The 10075-nt window shown below is 36.6% G+C and overlaps 1 non-coding gene across 1 annotated transcript; it reads right to left on the bottom strand.

The window, feature by feature from the left end:
* Window positions 1–9553: 9553 nt before the first annotated feature.
* On the bottom strand, window positions 9554–9660 carry LOC145569638 (small nucleolar RNA R71). The gene has a single exon (XR_014096211.1). It is a non-coding gene; the product is annotated as a small nucleolar RNA R71 (small nucleolar RNA).
* Window positions 9661–10075: the final 415 nt, after the last annotated feature.

Genomic DNA, 10075 nt, shown 5'->3' with positions numbered 1-10075 from the left:
TGGATTTAATCTTTTTAGAACGCTTGTTTAATTCCAAGTAGAATTCTTTTTCTTTTCAAAATCAATAATAATTATAATTACTAATCCTAATCCCTTTAGAACTCAAAATAACCCTCTAGAAGATTCTAGAAGACTAAGATAAATCCTAATGACTTTAGGAATACAATTATAACTAATGAACCCTCTACATGATCATCAGGTAGCCCATAAAATGGATTTAGGACCTAGTTTAATATTTTGACCATAACTTCCTCATTATAACTCAGAATTAGGCTTATAATATATCATTGGAAATCTCTTTTTAATCCCTATCCAAGTACACAATTATTAGACCCATATTATGGACTGAACTAAAATGGTTTGGACGTTTTTCATAAATAGGATACTAAATGAATGATTTTCGAAATACAAAATGAATTATTTTTATTATAACATTTTAGAAAACAGAAGAATTCACGAGACTCTTCAACATTTCACCTCGTTCGATATCAATGACATGAAAGGTACTCATCACTGAGTTTGGTTTTTGGGGAGACACAATCAAGTGTCTAAAAAAACCCTCACTTTGAATGAGTTTAGTGAAACATAAGTTTCGAAAACAAAAGTCAAAGTAGTGATAGGGGCGGAGAATGATTCAGAAAGTTCTGCGATCCTAAATCATTCTTGTAACGCCGATACCTGCAAACTAGCTTTAGTTAAACCGATAAAAGAGTTAGAAATGCGTATCTTGCACCGTCGAGCACACGTCTTTGGAGTAACCGATTTTGTTGCGTTTTGTTGTGACGACCTTCACAGTACCTCGTGAAAGCCATCTGAAGGTAACAGTGCTTCGCTATCTCCATTTGCCGTGACAATCCTCCACATCCTAGGGAACATCATCGAAGGTGACTGTGCCTCGCCATCTTCAGTTTGCTGTGACAATCTTCCACATCGTAGGGAACATCGTTTAAGGTGACCGTGCCTCGCCATCTTTAGTTTGCTGTGACAATCTTCCACATCCCAGGGAACATCATCGAAGGCTGCTACATCACGAGCAATTTTCTCAAATCAAGGTGACAACCTCCATAATCATAGCGAATGTCGTCAAAGACCGCCTTATCACAAACCGCTCTTTTCAAATCTGGGTGACAACCTCCACAATCATAGCGAACGTCGTTGAAGACCGTCCATCTCGTGCCATCTTCTCAAATATGGGTGACAACCCCCACAATCTTAACGAAAACCGTCGAAGATTGCCCATGTTGTGCTATCTTCTCGAATCAAGTGACAACCCCCACAATCTTAGCAAAAGTTGTCGAAGATCACCCATCTCGTGCTATCTTCTCGAATCAAATGATAGCCCCATCAATCTTAGCGAAAGCTACCAAAGACCGCTTCATCTCGAACCGCCCTTCTCAAATCAAAGCGAGTGACCCTTTAATCTTAGTGCCTCATGTTGAAGACTTCTTCATCTTGAGTTTTCAAATTTTTCTTTGTCTTTATAGAAGTAATTGACCTTCCAGCTTTGGAAAATTCATCTTAAGAACCATCCTAGGAAAATTGACCTTTCAGTCTTCAAATTGATTTCCGTAGAAATCTTCCATCCTAGGAATTCTTTTTTATCATAGTCAATCACTACTCAAATGTTCTTAATCAATTTTCAAATCTACTTAATTAATGTCCAATCAATAATTTGATCGTCATCAGGCCGATCATCAATCAAAGCTGTAATCGGGCCGATTACTAATCAAAAATCTATTAATTGCTCAAAAGAATCAAATTCTCATCAAGAGGCTCAAATGGATTAGTCACGGACCAACCAACCAAGTTGTGAGACCATCAAAAGCTGACGCAGGCGAAATTAGTGCCATCGCGCAGTGACAGGTCTATCGTGCTGTGTTAGGGTGTTCCGTGTTGCGTTGTTTGCCTTTTCGTTCTCTTGCGCTTAATTAAATTGCCTTTAATCCTTCGTAAAAATTACCTGCATCTTTATTCTTGGACTACAGGACTTTGCTCATGTTTATAATTATCTTGGGGTTGCCCAAGGTTTGGTATTACTTTACTCATTGTGTAAGACTTAATGTTTTTTATCGACTCGATGTGTAACTCTACGTACTCAAATCGACTCGATGTGATGACACGACATGTCTCAATGTAAATGACTCGTGTGTGTATTGTGCGACTCGAAAATGCAAAAAAAGCAAAAATTTTCCGTCATTCATTTTTTTAGAGGGTACCGACTTTCTCCCGAAAAAGAAAGACGTGAAAAAGATGAAGTTTTTGAACTTCCTCAAAAGGAAAGAAAAAGAATGAATCGGGAAATGGTGCATGTTGAATGAGCTTAATCAGATGTATGTGTTGATGTTGTATCTCATGGTACAAGGATTGTAACATCCTAAACTTTCTCAGTGGATACCTCAATGATGAAAGTATTTGGGTAACTTAGGCACGGAGGCTAAGTACTTCATACTTTGTGATGCAATGATGATGATAATGAGTGATGAATTATTCTAAGATGACAAGGCATGTTTCAAAGTTGTGTCAAGACTTCATGACAAAAGGTTCCTAAGGGAAGGATTATTTCAGCTATGTATTTGTGATGTGTGTAAGAGTGATACTACACTTAGGCAGCAATGGCTAAAGTTGTGGAAAATATTTTTAGAAGAGCTAAATGGTGATGACTCTTAGGCTGGGTAGGATAACAATCACTAGTGGAAAAAATGTCATCCGTAACGGGCAAAAACCGGCTATCAGTAACGGGCAACGGGCGTTACGTATGCGGCCGTTACGGTTGGATAAAGTTATTCGTAACGGGCACTGCCCGTTACGAATAACTACTTTTTCGTAACGGGCAGGTGAAATGTCCGTTACGAATAACTACTTATTCGTAACGGGCAGGTGAAATGTCCGTTACGAATAACTACTTATTCGTAACGGGCAGGTGACATGTCCGTTACGAAAAACTACTTATTTGTAACGGGCAGGTGACATGTCCGTTACGAATAACTACTTATTTGTAACGGACACCTGCCCGTTACAAATAAGTAGTTATTCGTAACGGACATTCATTGTGCCCGTTACGAATAATGTCTAGAAAAGTAAAAAATATTAGGGGTATTTGTAACAGACACAATATATGTACCAGTTACAAATACCCCTATTTCTTATTCCTTCACCAGTTCACCACTCCCATCACATCCAAATATTTGTTTTCATGGCACAAATATATATTATCAATCATGTCAAACACACCAAATTTATTTTACAATTAAAAACTGTTTACAAACTCATAATATTGTAAAAGGTTAATGATTTTAAAAATTCCCCTAGAGCAACAGTAACAGCAGAGCAGCAGCAGCAACAATAACAGTAGCAGCTGCAGCATAGAATAGTCCCCAATATTTAATTTTTTCCTTCTCACCTATCCCAATAAATGAAAAAAAAATATCAAAATCACAAAAACAGATAACACTAGATCAATAACACAAAAAAGGATGAACTTTGCCCATTGAGAGATAAAGAAAGTTACTTGTTTTGCTTGAATATACCCAGATTTCTTTAAGAAAGAATAGAGATTAAAGATAAACTCAAGCACTCAACGCAACTACAACAAACACATATGCATCAATTGAACCAATCAACCATTCATGGCCAGTTGAGTACTCTTATATTATTAAAGAGGAATAATATAAGAGTTGAATTACTCAATGTATCACTATTTTGTCAAATGTAAACACTTGAAACGATTAAATTTCCAGCAGAGCATAGGTAGAAATTATTGCATTTAACAATACTTGAAAATAGCATAAGTAATAAACGGTATATATGCATAAGAAAAGAGAGGGCTAAAATGTAGTAGATTGGAGTGAAATGTAGTAGATTAGAGCAACTGTAATCTGATTCTGTTTACATGATTGTAATGATGTAGCAGCAGCAGGAGAAGCAAGTACATAAACCAAGTACATCAGGCACAAAGAGAAAGCTAACATTTAGAGACAGTGACCAAAATCCTAATCTGCCAGACTGACAAAGCTCAATCGATCGATCAATAACCAATCCCAGGATAATAATCGAGTTTATCAATGATTAAGCATTGTTTTAGGATGGAAAGATTAGTACAAGGGAGGTTGTTATCTTAGTTGAGAAATTGGTACTTGCATTATTTTTGTTTTTGTTTTTGCTTTAGTTTTTCCTTCTTAATGTCAGAAAAAAACTCAATATGAGAGGCAATAAATTTAACTCAGCACAACACTTTGAACAACAAAATGATAAGGCATCCTTTTGCCTAATCATATGAAGCTAGAATTCTATTAAAGCTGATGATTATTTAACTAAACACAAATTTGAACTCTCAATTCCATGTCATAGGTTTCAACAAACAACAGAAGACTAGAAGACATGAACAAAAACAGCTTTAGGTGAATGTACCTGAGAAAGAATAGTGAGGATCAGACAATCTCCCACAGCAAACCACTCGTCACTGATACATAACTAGCGTAACAGCCCAGTTACAAGGAAAACCTGAAAATTGAATCCAGAAACTATTTAGTTTGAGTACTATTAGCACCATTGGAAAAATGAATGTTATCTACAAACCTGTGTCTCCTAGAGCAGTTGCAGCAATAGTTGTCGCCATAAATATACTCCTCAGTTTAACTTTCTTCAAAAACCATTATAGAGGCCTACACCAACCAGCAATGCAACAGAAGTTACAAGTTTCACCCGCCCAAGAAATTCAGGGGTAAAGCCAAGTTTGTTTGTTCTGAAATCCAAAAAAATTACAACTATTAATAATTTACAAAAGTAATCTAAAAATAAAAACAAAAAAGAAATGGTCCTAGATTTAATGGTAAATGATCGAACAGGCGCTAAACTTATTGAAAAAATTAATCAGATGAGCATACATCTTATTCTACAGAATTTAATTAGATAATATAAGAATATATTTTAGTCAATGATATGTTTGTGTTTGATCACATCTACAGAAGGATACCAAAATGCAATGCACCCACCTCCTATCACGCTAACCTACAGCAGAAGAAGGCAGAAGAAGACAACAGGGACAGCAGGAACAGAACAAGCATGGAGCAGCAAGGACAGGGCACCATCCCACTACCAACACGAGCAACAGCTCCTTAGTGGCAGAGCAGTATTGTTGGCCTATTTTTACTATGGTAACTTAGCTAGAGACAAGCATTAGTAAAGTAGCAATTAAGGCATTTGTCCATTCATGTAGTAATTGTAATAGTATAAAATTATAAATAGTAGTAGTCACAAGAGGATAAGACATCTAGAAAATTGTATGAAGAATCATTGAGAGTGATGGCCTAAAGCCATTATCGTTGCACGAAAGCTTGAGCTAATTTATCTTAAACAACCTTCTGCCTTAATATTTGTCTGAGATTATCCACGCACGTTGCACAAAAGCTATAGGAAGACTGAAACCAAGATAATCAAATAAATATTTCATGCCTAGGATAGTAGGACTGCTGAGTATCTTTAATTAATAATATTAGAAAAATAAAGCCTCAAATATGATTATAAGTTCAAATGTAAACCCATAAGATGACCAAAGATATGATCAACAATAATAATCTGCTCCTAAATTCGAATCAAGCTACAAGATATAACTCACTACTCATTCAAAGCATTCAAAAATCAATATGTCTCACTATGTCACTAGTCCACAACACAATTAATTAGTAGAATGCAAATGTCAGTTCATTTAAAGGGGATTTTTAGATCCTCTAATCACTAGAAAAGGATAGAAAAAAAAAATAATAAGAAGTAATAATGAACTCACTCGACCAATCCGGCAATCCCACTACATACAACAAGTGATAATAAATTAATAAGGCACTAACAAAGACACATGCAAGTATATTACAAATGACAATTTGGACTCATATTATACGTTTTTAAATTTTTTTTTCTGTTTTAAAAAAAAAATCAGCAATCCATGCCAAAATTACATGTAAACACCAAAATACTCAAAATTTTGGGACAAATTTTGAATCAAATTGAGACTTTCACAAACCCATTTTAAATTTCAAAACATACACTCCCAAATCAAGAAACAATTCTTTAAAAAAAGCAAAAAAAAAAAAAAAAGAGTAATTGAATCTAAAATAACGGTACCTTTCAAGGGAGAACAAGAGCAGCTTTAAGAATCCGATTAACAACAACAGCATCAGCAATATGATACCTCTATAGATTCAACCCACCAGAAGCGACCACAACCAGAAAACTCCTATTCTCTCTAGCAATCACCGGCGATTCTCTCCGATGCCTAATCCTTCTTACCTTCTCACCTAATCAACTCCAAACAATTAAAAAAAAGAAAAAAAATTAAAATCGCTAAAACATAAAAAATAAGAAAAAAAATATCAAATCCAATCAAAAAATCAAAAAAAGGGGGAAATTACCAATAAAACTTCGTTGAGGTAAACACCAGATCCTCCGCTGCATCATCTTCTTCACCAGAATTGTACACCGGAGAGCGGCGATTCGTCTACAATGCCTACAAAAACTTAGAGCGGCGATTCAGCCCGTCAATGCCGCCGTTGCTAGCTAGGATCGACTGATGCGCCGTGAACATGATTAGAGGAAGAAGAGAAAGAAGATCAGGAAGGAGGAGAGAGAGAGAGAGAGAGATTGAGAAAGAAGGTAAGAGAAAGGATGAGAGAGAGAGAGGAGAGCGTTGAGGAAAAAAACGGCTGCGAAACAGATTTAGGATGGAGTACTCCGTATCAAACCCTAGCGCTGTGTAACCGCGTAACGGACTTAATATTTGTCCGATACAAATATTAATTATTCGTAACGTGCATTTATTTGCCCGTTACGATTATTAACTATTCGTATTGGACAATTATTTGCCCGTTACAAATGACTTTTTCCGTAACGGTTATATATTTTGCCCGTTACAATTACTCTATTTGTAACGAAATTTATCATGCCCGTTACAAATAGGGTGTTACAAATGACAATTTTTCCACTAGTGAATGTAGGGATCAAGCCCCCAAGTCTAGCTCTAAATGGATAGGAATGAGCATTGGAGATCCCTTGATATGATCATAATGAATGTGAAAATGAATGTGAATGTATTTTTATTACGACCGCACCCTAATGTGAGGTTGCCTATGTATCTATTAGCCGAATGTAGCTCTAGCCGAACCTCGCGCAAGTGTGTGTATAGCTCAAAGAGGTCTTTTGAAGGGTTGTAACGGGGTTAGGCTAAAGGTTGAAGAAGAAAGGATAAAAGCTAAAGACCCAATATAAGCCCCCAAGGTGTGCAACCTTGATTTTGAATCTTGGTATTTTGTATACTTGAGATTTTTCTCACTTTTGAACTCTCTTTTACTTTATTTTTGCTCTCTATTTTTCTTTTTTTCATTTTCTTTATATTCAAATCCTTTTTTATAAGTGTGGGCAATCCCGATCATTGATGTGTCCAATTTATATAATATTTAACCCCCGTCCCTTGGTCATAATTAGTAGTGTTTTTGGCTTTCTAGAGCCATTTTTATTACTAATTGGAGTTTTCTAGTGTTTTTGTAGTTTTGCTTAAGTTTTGTAGGAAATTGCATCTTTGGAGCGTTTTCCGGGTTTTTCATGGAGCAACTACGGACATTAGGAGGACACGACCATCTTTGAAGCCCAGGACCGGTTAGAGCCGGTGATTAAGGGCTTGGTGAGTGATACCGGGGCATTTGGACCAAGTATTCAAGACCCGAAGAGGAAATCCGGATTGGGCCGAAGAATCAAGCCCAATCGAAGTCCAAGCCTCGAGGAAGAAACCGGGCCCGATCGGGCAAGCTTACGCCCGATCGGGGGGGGCGCGTAGTCAAAGGCGCCAGGAAAGGCGCGCCCGATCAGGTGAGCATTAGCCCGATCGGGCGGGGCTACCCAGGAGAGTTGCAAAGAGAAAGGCGGGCCCGATCGGGCAGCCCTTCGCCCGATCGGGCGCGTGTTTTTGAGGGTTCAAATTTGCTGAATTCTTAGTTTTTTAATTAGGATTGTTTTTAGAGTTGTTTATGTACGATTTTAGTACGAAATCCTTTTTTTTCTTCCCTTTTTTTTAGACTTTCTCTCTCTACTTAGATTATTTTTCTCTCTCTAAAATTCTCTCCACTTTGTTTATGCTCAACTTTGTAGTTCCATTGATTTTGGTAATGATTTCTTCTCTATTAATTTCAGCAATTTTATTTCTTTATTCTCTTATGGCTTATTTAATTGTTTTATTTAGTTTAGATTTAATTATGAGTGAGTAGTTTTATTTCTAGGGTTTATGGGGATCCAATAAATAATATGAAGGGGTAATTTATGATCGTTGATTGTCAATGCTTAATTATTTTCCTATTAGTTGGTTTAATGCTATGTAATTAGGTTTGGCCAGATTTAATTATACGAGTTTAGCAATATTGATTCGAGATTCGAGAGATGAGAATTGATGTTTAGGCTTAGTTTCAATAATCGGACTAATTTATAAATGGTTAAGTCGAGATTCGAGAGATGAGATTTAATACCGGTAAATTAACTCTGTGGTTGTAATACGTAGAGAAAGCCCTTTACGATCTGTTTAATTGATGCATTGATGATTGATTGTTATGTTTTATCCTGGAATATTGTTTATTGGTGAACCTATGCCCTAGGCTTTTCTTTCATTGATTTACCTCTTACTTTTATTCCTTCCTACTCTTACTTTTAGTAGTTTAATTACCCTTTTAATAATAATTTGGTTACTTGATAATTTAGATTGCTTTTAATTAATTAGGAATAAATTGACTTGTTTCCCTGTGGTTCGACCCTTCTTCCCTATCTACATAGTTAGTGGATTTAGGTTTTATTTTTGATTGGGTGAATACGACTTGAGCCTGTCAAATTTTGGCGCCGTTGCCGGGGAAACGGTTTTATTTTTATTTTCTGATTATTTTTGTAGTCTAGATTATCCCCTCTTGTCTCAGAGAACGTTGGTTCTTTGAGGAAGTTCTCATATTTGTCTTTTAGTTCTTTGTTTATGCCCAGGTGTTCCAGATCAGGTTACATTCTATTCGATCCTGAGATCGAGCGCTCGTTTCATAGGCAAAAGAATCTTTATAGACAAATCCTGGCGGGTTCTGAGGAAGACAATAATCGAAGAGACCCTCCAACTGATTCTAGTGATTAAGAAATTCCTTCAGATTCATAATCAGAAATGGCGACACCAAAGAAGCTCAGTGATTACTCGCAACCAAAGCTCACAGATTTTCCACACCTTACTCCCACTCTGGCCCTTGATGGAGTGCAATTTGAAATCAAACCCCAATTTATCACCATGATAGAGAGGAAGCAATTTAGTGGAGCTAAGGTTGAAGACCCAAATCTTCACATTGCAGATTTCTGCCAATATTGCAACACCATTAGACAAGCCGAGGTCACGCAAGACCAAATCAGGGAGATTCTTTTTCCCTTTTCATTATGTGGAAAAGCTAAATTATGGTTTAATGGTTTGAATAGAACTGCACTTGGTATTACTGACTGGGAAACTCTTGCCTTGAATTTTTATAATAAATATTACCCTACAGAGAGAACAGCTGTACTAAGGAGTGCTATTCAGAACTTCACCCAAGAGGCCGATGAAACTTTACATGAGGCTTGGGAGAGGTTCAAGGATCTACAGAGAGAATGCCCCCACCATAATCTGGCACAATGGCAATTGATCCAAGCTTTTTATAATGGACTTGGAAATTCATCTAGACCAGTTCTAGATTCTGCAGCTAGTAGGAGATTTATGAATCTAAATGTGGATGATGCAGGACAGGTTATAGAAGATATGGCAATACACAATTCCCAATACGGGAATCCGAGAGGGTTTGCTAATAAAGGAAAACATAATGTTGATTCCGTATCCTTTTTGCAACCTCGGTTAACATCTATTTGTCAGAAATTAGATAATCTTAATGCTACTCCTAACTCTGTAGCTAATGTTTTTGCTATTGTTAACAATGAAGATTTTTGTGAAAATTGTGGAATTGTAGGGCATTGGGAGCAAGATTGTAGGAGTTCCATGGAACAAGTTAATGCCTTTCAAAACTATAGGCAAAATAACCCATACTCC

The sequence above is a fragment of the Chenopodium album genome, chromosome 11, assembly GCF_948465745.1.
Source record: "Chenopodium album chromosome 11, dcCheAlbu1.1, whole genome shotgun sequence".
In the NCBI taxonomy this organism is placed as follows: domain Eukaryota; kingdom Viridiplantae; phylum Streptophyta; class Magnoliopsida; order Caryophyllales; family Amaranthaceae; genus Chenopodium; species Chenopodium album.
Note: the sequence above shows the minus strand (reverse complement) of the source record. Positions and strands in the feature narration are given on the sequence as shown.